General features: G+C 39.1%; 1 protein-coding gene across 1 annotated transcript in view; it reads left to right on the forward strand.

Moving 5' to 3' along the window:
* agbl4 (AGBL carboxypeptidase 4) overlaps positions 1-23291 on the forward strand; it is a 336625-nt gene that overhangs the window by 256912 nt on the left and 56422 nt on the right. The gene's annotated exons all lie outside the window — the stretch shown is intronic.

Consider the following 23291-nt stretch of genomic DNA (forward strand, 5'->3'; position numbering starts at 1 on the left):
CATCATCAGACTGCTCTGCACTACTGTAATATATCAGTTATATTTATATATATTTATTTTCATATTCACATCTGCACTCACTAAATATTGTAAAAAAAAAAAAGAATGTGTTGTCCTGTCTTTAGAATTTATTTATTCTACATTGTTGTGGTTTTGTGTTTGTAAACGTGTGGGGCGAGAGAGAATAGTAATTTTGACTTTGACATTCACACTTATAGCTAATATTGAGTTTGGTTTAACCATTATGCATTATGACACAAGCTCTCTTTTCAAACAAGCTATTATCAGCTGTATAATGTTGCTTTTTTTTTTTTTTTTAAAGGATACATTTTTTTGGGCTATGAATCCATGATTGTGATAATGGTTGTATTGTGTCTGGTCTAATCTGTTGTCATAAATTGATTGGGAATTTTAACACTAAAGATTAAACAGGTACTCCAACATGAAGGACAGCCCCTGCCTTGTCCAGTTGATTTCTTACTGCAATCTGTCAAAAACTGATAAAGTAGCACATAGTTACTTATGTAAGTGTAATAGCTCTAGATATGAAAAGCAACGCAACAAAATGACATCTCGTCCTGTGGTTCGGTCGCGTCTGACAAGTGGTCACATTCATTAAAAACCCTCTCAGCAGTAAAAGTTGGCATAAGCATTGCAGCACTGACATGGCTACGTGACTATTATGTATTATGTATTATATTATCATGTTAATTTTTTTTAGAAAGCACATCACAGCCTGTTGGGTAACGTCACACAGACATTTTATGTATCACTTCGTTTCATGCCGATTGAACAGATAAGTTTTCTTTTGCTGAAGTTTCAGGAAGCTTTAATCAATGATGGGCTTTCACCTGAATTAACCCACAATATGCTTTGAAATGCATGGGTTCACTAACGACAGTGTTTCCTCTCTAATATTAGAACACATTGAATTTAACAAAAGATACCAGGTATCATTGGTGTGGAAATCAATTTTATTCTGAACTTAAGATAGGAACTAATTTCATGGATGTGTTTGTTGGAGTTTGTTTAAAGCTTGAAACTGTGCAACACCATGAGAATAAAAATGACCAAATCTACATAGCAGGTGAAAACAGATGAATATAAAAACAACAATATCATCCAATCAGTTTATAATAGTTTATATTTCGTCTTTAAACGTAAGTGAAATGAAGAAGAAGTGAAGTAAAGTAAGGCTAATGTGTTTGTGTGGGACATGATGGTAGAGGAGCTATTCTGAAGTAATGTTGGTTTGGAAAGTTAGACACAGAGTTTTTGTGGTCGTCCAGAAACAAGATGTAAATATCAATAGAAGTCATTTTAGATTTTAGTCGCCACTGTGAGACTGTGCCTCAGGAGATGAAGGGGTCATCTCCGATCAAGAGCTTGGTGGTTTGATTCCAGGGGTATAAATGTCCATGTGTCAAAGTGTCCTTGGGCAATACACTAAACCCTCTAAAGTGTCCCCATTGGTAGATTAGTGCCTTGCATGGCAGGTGTGTTTCTACTGGCGCGTGAATGGGTGAATGAGCTGATATTGTGAAGTGCTTTGGGACTATTTCATTGGTAAATAAAGCGCTATATAAATTAGGTCAAGGCATTTACCATTTAAAGGTCCCATGTCATGCTATTTTTCACCCATCTCCATTTGTTCTAAGAACTCTAAAAACATAGTATTTGAGGTTTATTTTCCCCAAACTCGCCTGTTTTCTAGAGTTTTAGCCTCTGAAAAGTCACTTTCTGAGCAACTCTACACAAACAGGCTGAGAGCTTCCTGGAGGCGCGGCTTCTCCAGCTCAGTGCCGCGTCAAATTCGTCATCAAAGTGGGAACGCGGCATCAAACTGGAGCGAGGTGTTTGGGCTCACCCTGCAGTAAGAAAGGAGCAAATCAACCTCTAACTAACGATTGAGGGAATCAATGAAAAAAACCCACTTTGTATGAAGCCCAAATAGCAATTTTATGACGTTTAAACCACAGAACAGTTGATTTAGCGTAACATGGGCCCTTTAAACTTAGTGTAGATCCTAAATCCAAGTTCTACATTTTGACTAAATTAAGGCCTAAACCAAAGAAGTATTTTGTGGGAAGACTAAAATGAAGTCTAAACCCTAATTTGCTCCTAAAATGAACACTGAGAGAAACAGATGGACACGACTGATTTAGCAGAAAGGGGCTAAAAAAACAAGACACATGTGACACAATGAGGCCAACCCGACAGTGGTTTGCCCAGGCACATGGAGGCGGAGAAAAGAAAAGATACCTAAAGAAAAGGAACTCATCAGGACACATTAGACGCAGTGACGTCAAAGAACACCAGTGTCTTTAAATAACTCACAGACTGTGACAGAACCTGTAACACAGGTTGTAGAACTGACTGAACTGGCTTAGCTACCAGGAGTCCTCCATTCTGCTGACAAACTCAGAAGTAACCTTGCAAGAAAATAAGAATTTGATATCACAGAGCCCAGATGTGCCCAAACTTTTTAGTCCCGTACCTCTTCAGACATTTAACCTGAAGCCATGTATCCACTACTCCTGCACGCTTAAAAAACATAATAATGTAATGTCTGATACAATGTAGCCCTACAATGAAATTTGTCTCTGATTTATACCTATCCTGTTCAGAAATAATATACAATTAAAAAAAGATTCACAATCTGAAAGCACACAAGAAAACATCTTGTTCAGAATTATTAGCCTCCTGGCATTTTCAGTGAGAACAAATCTCTTTGTTTTGGAAAAAGAAATCTATCAAAAATGTGTTGATATATAGCAGTAATATAACATATCACACTGAAAATGTGAAATACAACTTTACTGAGAAGGTTGAGAGAATATTTGGCTGAATTTGAGTCTGAGTCTTATATCGTTTTCAACAAAAAGTCTTGTTCTGTCTTGTGTTTTCATGTTTGCCAAAAGTGAAAATTCCTTTGACACCAGTACGTAGTAGCAAAGGGCATCAAGCACATTTGGCTAGCGCAGAGCAATGTAGCTCTCGTTATATTTACGCTTTTTAATGAGATTGTTTTTCCTGTCGCTGCGAGAGGGTAAGTTTAGAGACCAATGTGTAACTTGTGGCAATGCACGGAGGCTCCTGACTGCTGCTCTATTTATATTTTTTTATGTTTTTAATATCTATTCACATGCCTCCTATGACAAGTTGCGTACCCCACTCTGGGAACCCCATTGTTTAGATTAAAGTAACACATCTATGTTGGATTTGGGATGATTTAGTTGCAGAACCAGAGATCACAACAAGCTTTATTAGTGTGTGTTAGATTATGTGGATGCTCATTGGAAACTGTTCTAAAACGCCGGTAACAGCTTTTTGCCATGAACAAGTTGATCTTGTGTCACTCCCTCTTTGCCCTCCCTTACACGACATACTGAAACATTTCCATATATTATTGCCTCTGTAAGCAAGTGTGTCAGGCTTTTCCTACCGCCCAAGGGGAACTTCTCAATGTCATTATCGCTAAAGCCTGCCACATGTCTGTAATGTATTGCTGCCTGCCGTTATTGGCAGCGCCATGATTCAGTGCTGCTGATGATTTATTAGCAGCGCCTGAGTCGAGCTGGTCTGAGCTGGGCCGGGTCGTGCTGGTCTAGGCTCGCTGCAGCCTGGCTGTCTGTCGCATAAACACTGTGTCCTCCCTGCGCCGCAGTGTATTGGGAAAAATAGTCTACACCGGTCTCTCTGTCACACACACACTCACACACAGTCGCAGCATAATGAATATGGTCATTTAAGGGATTTTATGGGGATTCTTGGAACACTGTTGTTATATCTTGTTCACCTTTTGAGACGCATGCAGACACGACACACTGCAGCGACGCATAATACGTGGCAGTAATGAATTCTACTTGTGACATTGTTAGTGTTTTGAATGGGAGAATGCACAATACAGCCACCACTGTTATTGTCTGATGGGGATGTTTTTGGGAGTGAGGGCTGCAGCATACATTACCTTAGAGAAAACCTCAGGACTGTCATCCATGAGGATGTTTTTTCACCTACAGTATGTTATTGAACCTTTCATTTTAAACCCAAAATAAATATTTGGGAAAAAAATCTGTTCCGACATGAAACAGACTTTTATCACAACTGTGGCTACACATTATAAACATTAATGTCAGCAAAGGTTTGTGTAGTTTTGGTGTGTTTATTCTTATCCGAGCGCTACGAGTGCTCTCGTAGTGGCCCACTACGAGGGAAGGGGCGGAGCCTATGCGAACATTTCGTGCCTGTCAGTGACCAGGGACCCTTGTCATGTCGCGCTTTCCAAAAATGTATAGTTCACGGTACTTCTTTCTTTCTTTCCCTCCCGGTGTCAGAACCAACTCACCTACTTTTCACCCACTGAACCATTATGTAGAGTCTCAAAAATTCAAACAAAATTGAATCGTGCGCTTCTCTAATTTCTGGCTATTTCCGATTTAAAAAATGCAAAAATCTGACGCGCCAGCGCCCCCAAGTATGCCAGCAATGCATTACGAGATTTGCACATTCAAACTCTGATTTGCGTCAAATGTGAATCAGTTGTTAAACCCCCGGCCCTAAACCAGCTCAATGTGGAAAAACGGACATTGGCGCATTAGCGCCCCCTACAGAGTGAAAAGAATTTACTATGGCACAAATGTCCTATTTTAAAGCGCTCCTCCTAGGGCGTTTCACTGACGGGCTTAAAATCACTGGAGATTCTCTAGAAAAGTGAGACATCAAAAGTTATCTATAGATTTTTGATAACTTTTTGCCAAAACATTTTGAAAATTCAATTTTTAAAAAAAATGCTCTTATTTGCACATATAAACGTTGATTTGCATCAAATGTAAATCAGTTAAACTCTCGGCCCTAAACCAGCTCAATGTGGAAATACGGAAATTGCCACGTTCAGAGTGAAGACTTTAGAATTTAATGTGGGGGGGAAAAAAAATCTGAAAACTTTGGAATTTTTATATAACACAAAGGGCGGAGCTAATAACTAACATAACACAAAGGGCAAAGATAATAACCAACATAACATAACGGAAGAGGCGTAGCTAATTACTGTATTGTAAAACAAAAGGTGGAGCTAATAACTGTAACGTAACACGGGGCGGGGCTAATAATTGTAACAGAACACACGGGGCGGAGCTAATAACTGTAACGTAACACAAGGGACGGAGCTATTAATTGTAACATCACACAAGGGGAGGAGCTATTAACTGTAACTTAATACAGGGGGCTGAGCTAATAATTGTAACATTATAAGGGGGCGGAGCTAATAATTGTAACATAACACAAGGGGCGGAGCTAATTACTGTAACCTAACACTGGGGCGGAGCTATTAATTGTAACATATTACAAGGGGTGGAGCTAATAACTGTAACATAACACAAGGGGCGGAGCTAATTCCTGTAACATAACATGCAGGGGGCGGAGCTATTTACTGTAATTTAACAAAGGGGGCTAATAATTGTAATGTATTACTACTTCTACTACAACTCCACCACCAATGTTCTTTGATGTGTTAGTACAACAACAAAAATCATAAATATGTCTAAGTTTATATCTCAGTAGTACATTTCTGTCTAAACAAATCAATAATAGTGTCGTGCAGGTGTAGGTGCAGACCCAAATGCAGGGACGGAGGCGGAGCTCAGGTGCATAATTCCGATATTTATTGTTTTCTGAGGCATGATCAGTCCAGGGAGGCAGAGGAAATCAAAAACACAAACCAAGAACACAGAGCGAGGGTAAGAATGTCTAACTTCAGGGGAAAAACACTTGTCGATCCAGGAGTTACTGGCATGAAAACCGAGCCCAGTTCACAAGTGGTATCAGAACGAAAGTAGAATGCAACAAAAGTAATGTCCCAGCACTCCTGAAGCAAAGCCTCCCCATTTATACCCAGCAGTTAATCAGTTGCAGCTCGAGACCAATCAGCAGGAGAAGGCTGCTGGGAGGGAGGCCAAGATCTCCTGCCTGCCCTCCAAAATAAAACCCCATCATGACAAATAGTGCATTGATAGTATAAAATTTACTGTTATATTATGTCTTTGTATGAACTTGACGCAGTGCATCGATAGTGGCACAGCGAAGAAGAGGGCCATTTATCGCAGCTTGCGGTTATATTTTTATGTGTTTTTGTTGTTGTTTTGTATATTTCTGCTGTTTTGTGTGTATTATTATTGTTGGTGTTATTATTGGTATAACACACACTTCCATGTCAAACACCCAAACAACCCAAATTGGCAACATAAGATTTAAAACATGGACAAATTCAGGATGTGTGCATGTCAGTGATGTTGTCTTTATATTTGCAGTGTAGGAGACAGAGTGATGAGTTTCTCAAACTTCTTCAGACCAACAACCACTTAACCAATAAAATAAACTGCACAAATCTGTTAACTGCTCCAACATACTACAAAATAATACAATACATATTAATAATCATATCATTAGTAATTATATAAATAAAATATACACGTCTCAAAATACTGTTTAGTTTAGAAGATTATTTTGGGGTCTTTCTCATACCCAGTCTAAAGGAATCCAAATTTGATGTGGTCGCTATAGTATTCACTGTAGCGCTGGTCTTTCCGTGTTAATGTCACGTTTCACAACGTTGTCGCTCACCAACGAACCGTTCGCTTGAGTTTCAGTGCGCATTGAATCACTCGTTGCTGTGGTGAAACCACTTGAGACGTCTGAATCACATGCATCAGGACGAAGAACTTTTCCCGTTGTGTCAGAGTTCTTATTTATTTTTCTTAAAACAGACCCTGTCCTGAGCCACCGATCCATCTTCAGTTGACCGTACTTTTAAACCCTCATTAAATAGCTTAACATTTGGATTTTAAATAGAATTGACATAGTTTGGGACTTGACTGTGGACACTTTGAGAAACACTTCTTTTTTGTAAAATTGATAGTTTTGTAGTAATACGTTTCCTAGACCACACAGACCCACACACACACTCAAGGTTTATAGGACACGTTGTGATAGTGCAATAGATTTATCACACAGAACGTAGTAAGTTAGCCGCAGGCTAAACTAACCCTAATCTCACACTTGCCACTAAACTAATGTTAGAACCTATCGGGGAGAACTTGATTACAGGTCTTCACACTTGCCTGTTTTCTTCACTGTTCATGGTTAATAGGTAATAATCTCAGCTCCAGCTTGCAGCACCTCACACAAACACAAACGATTCACACAGGTCCTGTTTTTATTGTATTCTGCCTTATCAGGAAGCCAGCAGGAAATTGAAAGACTCACATTAAATAACCAGTATATAACAGCCTGTATTTGCAGCACGACATCGACTACACCGCAGGGCAGCTGTCATCAGTGTTTACTTTAGTCTGTTACTAACTCAGACTTACCCAAAGCAAACATTGATCAGGCTTTAAGGACTTATTATTGGAGCCTGTACATTATACCAAATACTAAAGCTGCAGGAACATCTAAAATGGATCTAAACTCCCCCAAAGATGAGCCCACATCCTGTGAGACTGTGATGATTGCCAGTGGTGATAAATTGTACTTTAAAATCAACATCAGGTACAACGAAACTTTAATAAAAGGAGTTGAGATGGCTGTGGCCACCAGTTACTGGAAGGACTCCCAGTAACTGGTGGCCACAGCCCTCCAAGATGATCAGATCTAGAATGTGAGCATGAATGATAGCATGCTGAGGAGCAACTCGGAGGTGAAGTTATGTAAACCTTTAATGTACATTGTCAAGCTTTATGTTGGAAAAGAAACGTTCCATACCATCTATGAAGTGACTCACGCTAATGGGAGGAAGTTTTGCTTAAAGGCACACCACAGACTTTTTGACCTAAAGAGTTGACCATACGAGTTATTTTAAATGATTCCTCAGACCAATATACAGTGTTTGACAGTAGCAATGCTCTGAGCGGGGCTTCCCTCTTGAAATACCGACTATGTAAGTTCATGTGACCTGGAGAATGCCTGGAGAAGGTTTCACTTAACCGCAGTCACGTGACCACAAGATTGAATATACTCATTGGGCTAAAGCTTTTGTTAGTATTTTTCTGTTTGTTCGACTCCTGGTTATGGCCGAGGCAAGCAAAAAGTTTAAAACTGCTTCTGAGGAGGCTAAAAAGATGCAGCAGAGATGCGGCCCCCTCCGCCGACCTACCTTCCACCTGGCGCCATACACCGCCCCGCACACTCTGGGTCCCCCGTCCACCCCGGCCACCACACCGACCCCCGGCAAAGGGGGCCGACAACGGCAGCGAGGCCAGGGAGTAGGGCGCGGTGAGGAGGGCCGAGCGTCGAGTCGAGGAGAGGAGAGTGGCGGCGGCTGCTCCTCCAGTCACGCCGCGAGCCCAGCCCCGCTTCGCACCCCAGCCCGACCGACCCAGCCCTTAGAGCAGGGGTGTCCAATTCCGGTCCTCGAGGGCCACTATCCAGCATGTTTTAGATGTTTCCCTCTTCCAACACACCTGATTCAAATGATCAACTCCTCATCCAGCTCTGCAGAAGCCTGATAACGATCCTAATCATTTGAATCAGGTGTGTTGGAAGAGGGAAACATCTAAAACATGCTGGATAGTGGCCCTCGAGGACCGGAATTGGACAACCCTGCCTTAGAGCCTAACCTTATCCTGAAGTTACATGTGAACGTCTGCATGCATAATCAAAAGACAAGGGAGGCTGGAACGACTGACTGACTGTTGATTTTTGCGACAGTGCTACAGCGCTTGTGGCCACTAGGGGCAATTGACGTGAAAGTTACAGGTCTAGTGCCCCTAGTGGCCAAAAGTTACAAAGTGTGCCATTAAATAATGTAGCCATCTTTATTGCTACTGAATGTTTGTAATATCTTTTTCTCATCCTTATTCTTGACAGTTGTTCCATTCAAGGAATATTACATCTGGGAAGGAGTGAATCCAATCTGATGTCTAATATGTTTGGCCTGACTATAATTTATTTATTTATTTGTTATTAATATTTGTACCAACCTTCAAATCCTGTTGTTCAACATTCCACAATGTTACACCGACAACAGACAAGCACATTAGTCTTAAAGTAGTTCGAGCTATACTTTGAATACACTCTGGCAGTGTTCTGCTTTTGGCTTTAAACATAAAAACTAATTTTTGCAGGTCAATTATATCTTTAAATTTCATTAATCCTGATTTTATGAATAAATAAAGTTTGATTTGTATGATCTCTGAAACCAACTTTGTAAATAACTCGGATCATTCTTTTTTGTAACAAAATCAATGGTAAAATATTGCTATTATATATATATTACATATGATATATGAGCTTTCCATGACAGTTGATCCAGGCACACCCTGTTCTCACTGCTGCCTTCAGAGAAGACGTACAGGTCCATCAAGGCCAGCACTTCCAGATTCATTAAGACTTTTTATCTGAGTGCAATCAGGGTAATGAACACACAGTAATCACATCCTGTTCAAATGTTTCAATCACACTTCACTGTGCGACGTATTTATTCCCATTGCTGCTACCATGCTCTCCAATTGTACATTGTATTTATTTTATTTTATTTTTATTTCATTTTTTACTAGCTCCTATAAATACATTCATACATGTTTTTATTTTTATTTTTTCTTTATACCTGTACTCTTGCACCACCAGAGTTGTCCTTTAATTACATTGTAGATTATGTATGATGTCAATAATCAGAATCAGAATTCCTTTATTAATCCCAGGGGTACATCACAAATAAAAAAAATAAAAACGTTAACAAAGACAAAAATAAAAGAATAAAAACGTTAACAAAGATAAAAATAAAAGAATAAAAACGTTAACGACGACAAAAAAGCCGTCTATATATATATTTATATATATCATCCAAAATAACTTCAAGGAATATAAACTCAATCTCAGCACCATCAATAGACAATTTCACTTCCTTTTTAATTTTGTTTCCAAAAACCAAAAATGGAGTTTTATTTAAATTTAATAATAGCCTGTATTTATGTATGTAATTCTTTTTGTTTTTCCAACACTCTAATGCTATGGTGGTTAAAACCAAAACCAACAAAAGAGCAAAAATAAGTTCCTATTTTCTTTTTCTCTCAATTCTTCTGTTGATCTGACCCATTGTGAGCAGTAAAGTAAGCTGAAAGCAGAACACTGGTTGGTGAACGTGTATTATCAATATGACATTTCCCTGAAGGCACAGAAAGCTCACTCATTATTGGAAACGACTCGAAAAGAGGAAAAATTGTATCTTAATTTAATCTTCATGCTGCGTCTGCATTTGGACAAAATCACACTTGTTTCTGTTTTCTCCTCTGAGTGGGTTTAAATTATCCACATTACATTTGTATATGTATTCTGTCCCCAGAATATCATAACAACTGCAGGGTTAGACAGTTCTTTCCCTCTGATTCTTCTTCTTATTATTACTGGTTGCAGGCGTACCCTCACCCAGTCCTGTTGTCATGCATTGTCAGTTAACCGTCCAGTCTGATATGCAGAGGAGTCTCCAGTAGTCAAACACCTTTCTGCTTCCAGCGACGCTCGGGTTTTGCTCATCGTGTTTAAGGAACTTAGTCTGTTGCTTTAACGATTTAAAAAAAAAAAAAAAAAAAAAAGGGTAGAAGTTTGGCGCCTGTCACCACCTCTGGAAAGTGGAAGCAAAACTGTGCCTTCCCCCATACCTGTGGATGCACACACACACACACACGGAGCATTTAAATGGCCTCTATTAATGCAGATGACTCCTCCAATTATCAAGATTCAGAGTGATGATGAATTTTTCATTCTCTGAACATTTAAGCTAATTACAGCCCAAATGAGGCAGGTTCCAGTGAATCACCGTGTCAGCCTCTGTCAATGGCAGCCAATGTCACTGTCACAGTGTCACCCTAATCACTGCTGCTGCTTATTATTCCTCTTTCACTGCTCGCCTTGACTTACCTCTCCTTCTTCATCCGTCCCTTTTCCTTCCTCTCATCCGTCTACACTTCTATTATATCCCCCCCCCCCCCCCCCCCCCCCCCCCCCCCCCCCCGCCCCCCTTCTTGAATGCCTCCTTGCCACAGAAATCATAATGGAAATCAACTAATTGCTCTAATAGCATTTTAATGATAATTTAATGTAGTAAATAAAGCTTGTTACAAGCTAAGCAATTTTGTTGAATTTCAAGGGCAATCAATCTGTGTCCGATACAATCTGCTCACCTCCTTGATGACGGGCGTGGGGTGTCAACAGCGTGTTTTCACCCATGGGAACTCTAATGACATCTGTGGACGGGAAACCCACAGCACGTAATGTATTTATCCCAACAGGACATCCAAGACATCTGAATGCCAGTCGTTTTTGTTTTTCTACATAGAACACGAAAATGCAAAAACTTAAAAAAAAGAAAACAAAAAACAAAGGTTCTAGTTCTTCCTCTTTCAGCTGAATTTTTAAGTAGAGTTAAAAAAAAAAAAAAAAAATGGAAAAAAGCTCATTTTGTTTTCTTTCAACATGTTTATTTATTACTTCCACTAAGGAGGTCATATTTTCACTGGCATTTATTTATTTGTTTGTTTGACTGTTAGCAGCATTATGTCAAAAGTACTTTAACAGAGTCTGACAAAATATTCACCAGAAAATGACCTTACGCCTTGGAAGATTCCATTGCATTGCCAAAAATCTCCATCTCTGTATTTTTCAAATTTCAAAAATGCATATCTCACCAAGTGTCATCCAGATTCAAAAAAATTGAGGTTTCCCAATCAATTATTGTGATTTCTTCTGTTTTTTTGCCAGACAACAAAGACAGGAATTCACTCAATACATTTTTTTAGTTTGTTCTCAGTATTGCCCGTGATATCAGAATGAATGAAGTAAAAACACTGTTATGCGCCTGTATCTGCGACTCCACATCCCACAATGCAATGCGTGAAATAGTCAACAAACCAAGTGTTTAAGGTGTAGATGAAAATTGAACTGTCAAGCAACAATTTCTACCTTTTGAGCAAATGATCTTCAATTTATTGATCTATGTGGCCTACACTATGAATGTATCTAATAATTATTTTTCCGTGAGTAGCAGCTTTAAGCATCCTTAAAGGTAACATGTCATGCTATTTTTCACCCATCTCAGTTTGTTCTAAGAACGCCAAAAACATAGTATTTGAGTTTTATTTTCTCTGTTTTCCAGAGTTTTAGCTTCTGAAAAGTCACTTTCTGAGCAACTCTACACAAACAGGCTGATTTGCGGCCTACTTATGCATATTCATGAGTGGGCGTGTCTATAGACGGGACACTGACTTCCTCTTCCCCGCACGGTGACGTAGGGCCAGAGGACGGCCCGCCCTCCTCCCACCCACTCCTTAGCAGAGCTCATGCTGCTTTATGAACACGAGACAGAGCGTGGGGGCGGGGCGTTCACCGGTACATACATAGACTGTAGAAAATACATACATAGCACTGTGAGAAGGACGCTGACATGTTCACCTTCGAGGGCGTGTCTGTTTACATGTCAATCACAGCAGAGAGCTTCCTGGAGGCGTGGCTTCTCCAGCTCAGTGCCGCGTCAAATTCGTCATCAAAGTGGGAACGCGTCATCAAATTGGAGCGAGGTGTTTGGACTCACCCTGCAGTAAGAAAGGAGCAAATCACCCTCTAACTATCGATTGAGGGAATCAATGAAAAAACACTTTAGGCATGTGTATGAAGCCTATAAAGCACTTTTATCATGTTTAAAGCACAGAAAAGTCGATTTAGCTTAACATGGGCCCTTTAAATTCCATTTATTTTCCAAACCAGCCTCGATCCTTTTCAGGGCCACCATTCTATCACAGGGCACATCTTACATTGAGCCACTTAAATAAGATAAGTGATCAAAATAACAGTACAAAGAAAACATTGATCCTCTGTTTGTGAACAAAACTGATTGTGAGTGTTTTATAAAATGTGTTTTTAAAATTCTAAGAGCAGCAACAACACAACTAAAAAACTCTATCCACAGCTTACGATAGCAGTTTATGTTACTTTGCATTATATTTCATTAATAACGACAGATCAATTTCATTCTCCTTAGATGAGAATGAGGGCAAAGTTTTATGGGGGCCCCATACTATTGCATAGTCTGCATATAGCCAGAGACGGATCTGCTTATTGTTATCATTCAATGTATGGTGAGCACCACCTGATTTTGTGAAATTCCCCCTACATTTTCTCTCTGTATAGATAAACAAGACTTTCAGATTCATAAACTCCTGGGCCAGTTACCTTTATGTAAGAATTAGGACATACTGTATTTTGTTTTATCAGAGTGCACTCTGCTCACAGATGCAGAACAACCTCATATCTAAAAAGTTTCCTGCTTTAGCTTCAAGCAAATATCTAATTTATTATCTTCTATATCCAATGGAGGCTGAAAGTCTTTAAGATAGCAGTACATATTGTTTATCCACACTGTTGTGAGATGACGTCCACATACAGTGGATTTTTGTGCTATTGTAGTTCTTCTCTCTTCATTTTCATCCGCAGGTTCTTGTTAAAATCAGCTTCCTTCCTCACGCTCGTTCATGCCATTTTCTTATTGTTGTTTCTTCACATTTGCATAATCAATTCCTCTCAAGAAATTAACATACCTGTGTTGTTTCAAGTCTGCTTAGCTTTGTGAGTAATTGTTATCCATTAAAAAGATTAGACTTGCCTTGTAATCAAAGATAAATGGCTCACTTTGCATTCGGATTCTTCTGCACATTTTTTTTTTTTTTATCAACCATCCACGCTCAGACTAAACAAATTAAAAATGACGCGGAGCTCGAGCTAGAAAGAGACGGGAATAAAGTGCCTTGAGTAAGAAAAACAATTTGGATTCTTTTTTTATATTGTGGCATTGGTCATTTAGCCAGACTTTTTATTTAAATGGTAATGTGAAGCCGGCTAAACAGGCATGACGAATCAGAGTGAGACGAGAGAGCAGCTTCAAAATAAGCCGCAGTGTTTTCAGGCTGTGGGAGTTCATCAAAGTGTTTCTCCTGCTGTTTGACAAAGAGAGTCTGAAACTGATTGAGCGACAAGGATTAGTCGTCGCTGTGTCGGACCACAATTAAACAGGAGTGATAAATTATAGCTTTTTAGCGTTACACCTTCCTATCAATGTGTACTTGGTGTTTTTTTTTTCTCATGCAGAACGCTCAGACACACGACCCAGATAGCACGCATACGTCTCACCGATGTCGGATTCATTCTACTCCTAATGCGTCATTTTGTGTGTGTTTTTCCCCCAAATCGGTGATACCACTTATGAAATTGTAGAACTGTGTAATGTCACTTCTATGAAGCTGTTTTTGTGCTGAGGCTCTTTTGACTATGCTGCTGAAAATACATATGATCATGAACTGTGTCTCTTTTTATTTTGTCCACACAATACGCTATTTAGTGGTAGTATATTGTTTTTGTTATTGTTGTTGTTGTAATATTGCCATATTCCTAACAGATTTTTTATTTTTTTTTACTCTATTTATGCAATTTACAAGTACATCAAACAAAACAGAACAAAACAGCAGGTTATTATTATTACAAAGATTCACTTTCACACATGGGTCTTGTCCATTTCTTACATTTCTGGTCAAAATTAGCAGAGTTCAGTCTTGTGTAGTGAGTGATTTTTTTCCATCGCATAGATTTTTGCCATTATTTCTTCCCATTGTGACAAACTGAAAGTGAGACTTTTCAGCCAGTTTCTTGTTATGGTTTTTTTTGCTGACCATCAACATAACTTTGTAGAGGTACAAATCCTCAGATCGTATAGCTGAGTATGATAGAAGTCCAAGGTACATAGATTGGGAGACTTTGGGAATCACATAGCGTTCCTATCAGATTTAAGTAAATACTCGACTATGGATATGGAGATATTTATACAAATTGAATGATCCGAGCTAAATAAAGGTTAATATAAGCTGTACAGAGGCCGCGCTGAGCATCTTTAATCCATCGTCCAAACATCGTCCAAACGTCGATGTCTCTGCGACGTCTGCCCAATGAGCAAACGCTCTCCATAATACGTCTCGCCGATGCAACTTCATTCATCGTGCCGACGTCGGCGAGATGTATGTGTGCTATCAGGGAATGCTACAATCAGAAAATGAAAAGTGAGCAAACAAAGTCATATTCTCATGATACAAAAATGATATTCACATGAAGTGCTAAAATGGAAAAAGTCTCTCGACTCAGGGACGGAGAGAACAGGTTCGTGTGATACATGTAACCTTTAAGATGATTGTGTAATTGCTAGTTTATGTTCAAGTTTGGAAAATTATGAAGCGTTTAGAAATATCGTGGGTGTTCAAACCTGGAAGGTCATCAGACTGTTACCCTTAGGTTGTGTTGAGTAAATGCCACATCAATACACACTGACACAAACAGGTTGAAAGCAGAAAACTGAGTGCAAATGCATCAATAAATGTGTTTATTTTGGCATTTTATATACTCATTTATATCAGTGATACCAGATTCAACTTTACATACGTTAAATGTCACATGGAAACTTTCAGGAGACAATATGTTGTTCACCTAAAATATTTTTACTGTTCCTAGAGCTCATGTTGTGTCACCGATAGTTGAAGGAATAGCTTTGTTCTGTTTTTTTCCAACAGCCTCCCGTTATGCTTCACAAACAAAATGATGGCTCTTTGAGCATAAAAGCAGCTAAGGAGCTTACATCAAGCAAAAAATAAATAAATAAAAAAATAAAATCAGTTCATTTCAGTCCAAGTGTTTCTGTTGTTAAGTGTTCGTATTGTGTGATTGACTATGAAAGCACTTTCCTGTCATCGAACTGACGGGGGTTTTATTAGTCACTGGAAAAAATACAGACCTCGAACAACTTAGATTAGATTAAGGCTACCTTCAGACTGTAGACCCAACTCTGGGTTTTTAGTTTTTTTGCCCATATGCAACCGATTGGTTAAAGCCAGTTTGAACAGCATAAATCAGATTTTTTTAAATCCAATCCAGGTCACTTTCATACAGTCTGTGGCCCTAAATCAGATACATATCTGACATTTTGTAATCCAACTGCTGTCGTAAAGGCCAGGTCACATTTATCCAACATTTACATCATTGAAATCCGATAAACGTCACAATTTTGGTTACAGTTGGAAAAAACAGCCATGACAGAGGACGGAGTGGAAAGCGGACAGTGGAAATAGTCTGGTCTTAGAATGAATAAATATTTATATATTATACATAATATCAGTACCACACACATACCATATTTACTTCTGTAAACACAGTGCGTATTTCCTTAGGAACCTCTTTTGCACATGTGGGTCACTTCAGGGTCGTATTCCGTTCATAATCTAAATCAGGGCCACATTTCCCCTCGGTCATTAAATCGGGACCCACTTTTTTTTAGAATTCAACCAACCAAATGTAGTTTTTCAAAAATAGCTGTTAAATCTATATAAATCTATATATTTTCCTGTGCAACATGCATCTCACGGCATTCCTGTCAATACAAAAGTTTCTTTCAAAATAAACAACAAGTCCAACATGAGAAATTAAGTATTAATTTTTGACCAACTGTCCGCAACCCACCCAGTACAGGTCCGTGACCCACTTTTGGGTCCCGACCCACCAGTGAGAATCGCTGATCTAAACTGATAGAAGTCACATTTCATACGTGATATGAACGAGCACACACAAAAAACGTTGGATTTCTTCAATAAATCTAAGTTGTAGATTGAAACCTGCTGTCTGAACGTTAACTTTTAAGCATCATCACCAGTTAGAAAGAATCAGAAACTTTGAGGTTTCTGTGTGTCAATCAATAAATCAATCAATCAAGTTTTATTTCTAAAGCGCTTTACAACAACCAAAGTTGCTGGTGCTGTACACCATAAAAATACATTTAAAAAACGGCCTAATATATCAATAAAAACAGATCATCGTCACATTTACAACAAAAAATACAATTGAGTGTCTGCTCGCCTTCATCCTACAGCACAGAAACTCTCAGGTGGCTCTACCGTCGGATGAGCTGAAGACGGAACTGACGCTTGTCTATCCTAATCATCGTCTCACACACACACACACACACACACACACACACACACACACACACACACACACACACACACACACACACACACACACACACACACACACACACACACACACAGACAGAGACAATCTGCCGATGCTCTTAATGGCATTGTGTTAATAAGACTCTTGTTTAGAGTTGTTAGATGACCTCAGGTCACACAGTGATAGCTGAGTAGTGTTCACATACAGTAGATCTAGAGATCAGAGCTAGTTGATAGGAATGCCAGTCATAATATACCATAATATCAATGTATGTTTATTCTCTGATCTTTAGTAGTTTGATTTTAAACATTTATCTCAATTTAAACCTTACTTATGGACTATGTTTTTTGGCGTTTGTTTGGGCTATCCCAAAATGTTCATTGAATGATTTAAAAAAAACATGGTTATATTTGCTTTCTCTTTCATGCAGGTTATACAGAATTGGGCTGATTATAATTGAGCAAAATGTTGTTTATTTACTAACTGCAACAGTGAAATAATAATATTATATTTATATATATATTTTTTTTTGCTACAACACAAACATCAATTATCTCCCCTCTTTCTCATGTTATTTCCGCGCTCTGTCAACAGGGTTTTCCAACCTTTAGCACACTCGCTGTTAGGCTCCCTTCTTGTGTTGACAGTGAGAGTGTAATCTAGCTCGCTGTGTGGAGACCGATTCACAGAGAGGGGTGGAGGCGGCGTGTGTTTAGAAGACTGGAGCTGACAGTTTGCCAGCAGCCTTGCACCTGCACACAGCTAAGGTGTTGATCTCAGATGAAGAAGAGGAGGGTGAGCAGACAGGCGGATGAGGAAGGAGAGGGAAGGATGCACCCAAGTGTTTGGGATGGATTAGAGAAGACTAGGGGAGGAACACAGGATGTGAACTCTGAAAGGTGGTGTAACTGTGACACATAATTCCTGTTTACGTGTCTCGGCAGTGTGTGGCATGCCTCAAATGGAAGGAAAAGTCATGTGACAGACGGGTTGGGGAAGCTGATTGGATTGGGTCGTTCATGGTTAAGTGCTGACACCAGAATGCAGCCGCTGCCTCAATAAAATAAGGTCGCGTTGAGATGTTTTCCTCTGTCTTTCACGTTCGTGTCAACAAGCTCCTACTCCAGGATACAGGATGGTTTACGGTAATGTTAGACACACATTTAAAGTGTCACATGTCTGTTGGTTCACCATCAGCAGAGATTCAACTGTAAGTAGAGATACAGTGCACTGTAAACCCGAATAAGTTACCAGAACTAAAAAAAATCTGAGGCAATCGATTGCCTCATTTTTTTTGTTGATTAACTTTAAAGTCAAAAATTTCCAGAACTTAAAAAGTTACGTTTATTTTTTAAAGAATTCCTATTTGAAACAATAACAAGACTTTATCAATCTTTGCATTACTGAATTCTACTGAGGGGGCCCACCCCTCTTTTCCGGTAATTTCCAAATTTATGGGAACATAGTCATGTGATATATCGTTTTAAAGGTAATTCAACATAGATTACTATTATGCCTTGCACAATTTGATTAGGGGCCAGGGGGCCCACCCCCTTTTTTAGGCATTTTCCATTAAAGTTCTTTTCTCATTTATTTGTGAGTCAAATATTGCGACAGTTGGTGGTACCGAATCATTGACACAATTCAACGTAGATTACCATTTTATGTCACACAATTTCATTTGTTTACTCGGTGGAACTGAGTCATTTCCCTGAATTCTCGGGAACGTGGTACGTGCTATTAGGCGCGGAGACGTTCCGCGGGCCCGGCCGTAGTTCATCAGAACTTGCTTATTCAAGTACAATATCTGTACTTTTACTTGAGTACTGAAGACTAGTACTTTAAACACCTCTGCTCTACATGTGTATTGGTTATCATCAACTATGTGGCATGTTGGATGAGCCTGTGTTTCCCTGCAGAGCAGAAACACTTTGGCCTTCTTTGGAATCACTTCGCAAAGTGTCAGAGAGCGCCATAACACCGTCAGCCAGCAACACGACAACAAGAACGCTGAATTTAAAAAGTGTTTATTGAACACAGTGTTTGTTTTTCAGGATGATTCATTGAAATGTATGAAAAAAAATATTCACTTCAAGTGGAAACAAGATGACTGTTTGTCATTCAGCAGGAACAGGGTTATTTGTAGAACTGTGTACTGTACATAGAGCTTTGATGCACTGCATGACCTAAATGAGATTGACTGCAGTGGAACACAGAGTGAGATGGAGACAGACAGATGGATGAGGGTTAATTGAAGCTGACATGTGTCGGGTCTTTGTGTGTCCCGGAATGACATGAGGCTCTCACCCATATGCTCGTGCTGCATCGTTCACGCTCTCAGCTCACACCCACATCACCCTGTTTCTGTATCTCAGTGCCTCAGCTGTAACATTGTTTCACTTCAGCCTTTTACTTATGCGTACATATGTGCACGCACGTGTGTTTTAATCCATTTTTGATTGGATTAAAGGAACAAGGGGAGACTTTAAAACAGAGGTTTTGAATTGGTTGTTCAGGACCAAAAAGTGTGTCACCCTGGTCGAACACAGTCAAAGTGCTTGTTTTTGTTGGAATTACTATTGATGTTTGTACACATCTAATGACAGTTTGCACGAATTCAGTGGGTTTTTTTTTTTCAATTCAAGTACATTTTGACGATTGTACCAATGGTAGGAGGAATCTAATATTATTTTCCTTGGCTTTCTTTCTTTCTTTGTTATTAAATATGTTATTAAAATATATTTTTGATAAACTATTTTTTAGTCATCATGTGTATCAAAAATGAGGCAGTTTGAACTTTATATATTGGAGTTATATGCATTTTTCTATTATGGCATTTTATAGCTGCTAACAGTAAACATGACCGTAAATGGCGCCAGTCGAAAACACAAGGCATGATGGGAAATGTTTCAAGACAGTCATGAATAGGCTTAGGCAAATGAAATTTGAGGCTGATTGAACTTTATTTGTCAGAGTTATAGGGATTTTAAAATTGTGGCATGCTAACAAAAATTAGCATTGCAACTTTGCGGCAGCGCCACGGTCAAACTGTTAGAGATACACAAATTCTTTTTTTCCTTTAGTGGGTGCTAAGTGTTCTGGCCGAGTTTGAAACGAATCGGATGAAGCCCCTGTACTTTGCTCATCTTGGGGTCAGTAATATACAGTATGTGGCATAAATTAGTCAAAGACAAAGTGTGAAATAATAATAATAAAAGCAATTACATTAGGGAAATAGTCCTGACCTTCGGACCCTAATGATAATAATAATTTTAAAAATTTGATGATTTGAGTCCGGGCGAGTAATCTCCCTTATTGTCCATACATGTCCTGTGTAGTTTGATGTTTTAAATTCCCATTTTTCTTTCACTTGTAAGTTTAAGGTCTAAACTTGTCCACTGTAATCTTTCTGATCTTTTTAGGAATAACATCATAACGTCAAAGGAACTGGAGGACACGCAACAAAACACTAAAACGTACTATTTTACCACAGAGTAACAATATGTAAATTCTGATTGGCAGAATTTTCTAAAATGTGTTTGAGGTTCAATGTTGATAGAAATAACTCCTCAGACATTTCTAACATGAATTAGTTACATATTTTTATTATTCAGCTTTATCATCAATCATCTAAAGCGCATTCTAGTGACGGTTGCCTTGTTGCTCCATGCTGCTCTCTGACTGCTCTGTGACTCTTTTTGTCATCTCAGAAAAGTTCAGCATGTTTCTTATGTTTTGGCCTGTGGTGAAGATGACATTCATTCTATCTGTCTGGGTGTGTCCCAGCAGGCTTGCTGTAGACTGGCAGTAGTGTTGATCTGAGTGTCCCAGCACTCTTCTGCTCCAGCAGCTGACAGACAAGGTCAGGGACTGAACCCGGCCTTCTCTGTCCGCTCCTGACAGACTGTCCTCAGAGAGACAAACCCCAGACAACCCTGCACTCCCTGGCACGCACCATCACAAATTAATATTGCATTGCCGTTTTCATGGCGGCCTCTCTCAGGACCATTTCTGAGGGTTTGATTGGGCCACTGTTGCCTGACCTCACTCACACTTCTATTCTGACAAGGAACAAAAGGCATCAAGGTGGTAAAAGACATGCATATTAGTTTAAAATTGGTTTTCAGGTACCGGTAAACATAATTATACATATTGAGCTAATGATTCCTGGATCTCATTTGTGATGGGTTTCACATGAAGTCAAAGTATTACAGTCCCTGTGGTATTAGAGGTGATGTAGAACTTGTACTTGAGATTTTCAGTCTTACAGCATAACTTCACAAATCGTAATGACAGCCTTGTGGCCAGTCCACCACCACAGGTCAGAATAAAAGGTTTCAACAGTCATTGGTTAGATCGCTGTGACATTTTTAATGTGGCATTCTGTCGCCCGCTCCCTTTGGTGATGCTATAAAGTTTCTTTCAGCACCATCATGAGGGCTGTACCTGTGCTTGGACGAGAAGTGTTTCCACAGTTGTTGAAAGAGTAGCCATAAATTTAGGCACAAGTATTTACTTTCTCACCTTGATCTGTCATAACATCGCTGTGAAACGCACCGATTCTTCTGTCAACATCAAATATTAGAGTTTAGTCATTTGACAGCTATTTTCACTCGAGAATAAAAAATCATACCTGTCAAGTATCCCGTTTTGGCCGGGAAACTCCCGTATTTTAACCCTCTTTCCCACCATCTTCCCGTATTAGTATTTTCCCATAAATATCCTGTATTTTAATGTAATAATAATTAAAAGATGGCTTACTAAACTGAACGCCGTCACTAGCCTCGCGAGAACTGCCACCTGAAACGGCCTGAGTGGCTATTATCGCGAGATTAGTGCCAACAGCGGCAACAAACCTGGAAATAACTCAGAAGAAAGATGGATGAATGAAGATATGCTTAATATATCCATTTATGTTTTTAATTTAGGCTGTTTTATAATTTTGGAATTGGGGCTGGGCAATACATCGAGATTCAAGATGTATTGAGTTTTCTATTTTGGCGATATAGAAAACGATAACATTTCATATATCTATATATGTATATATTATAGCTTATTATGTATCAAAAAACTAGTTTTAGGAGTCACTGCTTTTACTTCTCAGAACAACATGTAAAGCTCAGTTAGATGGATTTCTGAGTGCACATATTGATCAGCTGTTATAATAAATGTGTCTGTGTCGCATTTTGCATCAGCAAATTTAACCCAGAATTGTCATTCTGGTCAGACTTTATTTGATAAAATAATCTAGATTTATATCATACGTTACCATTTTGAGAAAATATATTGAGATATGCCCAGTCCTAGTAGGAATGTTCACAGCATTTCAATGTTAATAAAGTTCGACCGACCAGATTCTAATCACATAATCGTATTTAGTAAGTGGTTGACAAGTGGCTATTTCAGATTTCTTGTACAGTACATCGATCTTAAAATATAAGGGATAGTGTAGCTTGGTTGAGCGGGTGGGTTGGCTTGTAGTGGGTGCCAGAAAATTTCCCTTATTTTCAAATCCAAAACTTGACAGGTATAAAATATATCAAATGTTAAAATGTATTGGGTTAAAATAGGGCTGGGAAGTATGACCAATAATGTATATCATGGTATTTTTCAAAATTCTAACAGTTTCACGGTTTATTTTTTCATGCATAATCGGGTATTGACAGCATTTTCTACTGGTTGAGAGATGAATGACTGCAGTAGATTGAATTAGGATGGTCTATTTTACTGTCATGATGAGTGAATATTGTAAAATAATTCCACACTAGTAGTAATACAAGTTTGCAACAGCAGCCCAATGGCTCTTTTTCATGCTAGCTTAGCTTTAGCATTAGCTGGATTTCTAGCTTTAAATGCTGCGTACTCAGTGGTGTGGTGGTTTCTTATGGTGAATAAAGTAGCGTTTTGTTTGCAGCTCCACCAGGACTTATTTCCGCATTATTGGAATTGCAAATTGCGAAACCTTTGCTCTCTTTTTTTATGTATTACTGCCGAACTGCCATCATGCTAAGCTAACCGTGCCTCCATGTCCGTGATTGTTGTTCTCCTGTGGCAGACGCATGGGCACGCAGAGCTTTCAATTGTGTCTTTCTGATCCATTACACGTATGATTTACACTGTAACTAACACCAGAGCGCTACTGTTTACCTTTCTATTTAGAAGTGCAACGTTGAAAAGGGTGCTGTCTGAAACGCGGCGCAGGGTAAATATCGCCCTGCTCTCGGTTAAAATGCCATATTTGTGTAAACAGACGTCCTCCC

The sequence above is a fragment of the Gouania willdenowi genome, chromosome 4, assembly GCF_900634775.1.
Source record: "Gouania willdenowi chromosome 4, fGouWil2.1, whole genome shotgun sequence".
Lineage (NCBI taxonomy): Eukaryota > Metazoa > Chordata > Actinopteri > Blenniiformes > Gobiesocidae > Gouania > Gouania willdenowi.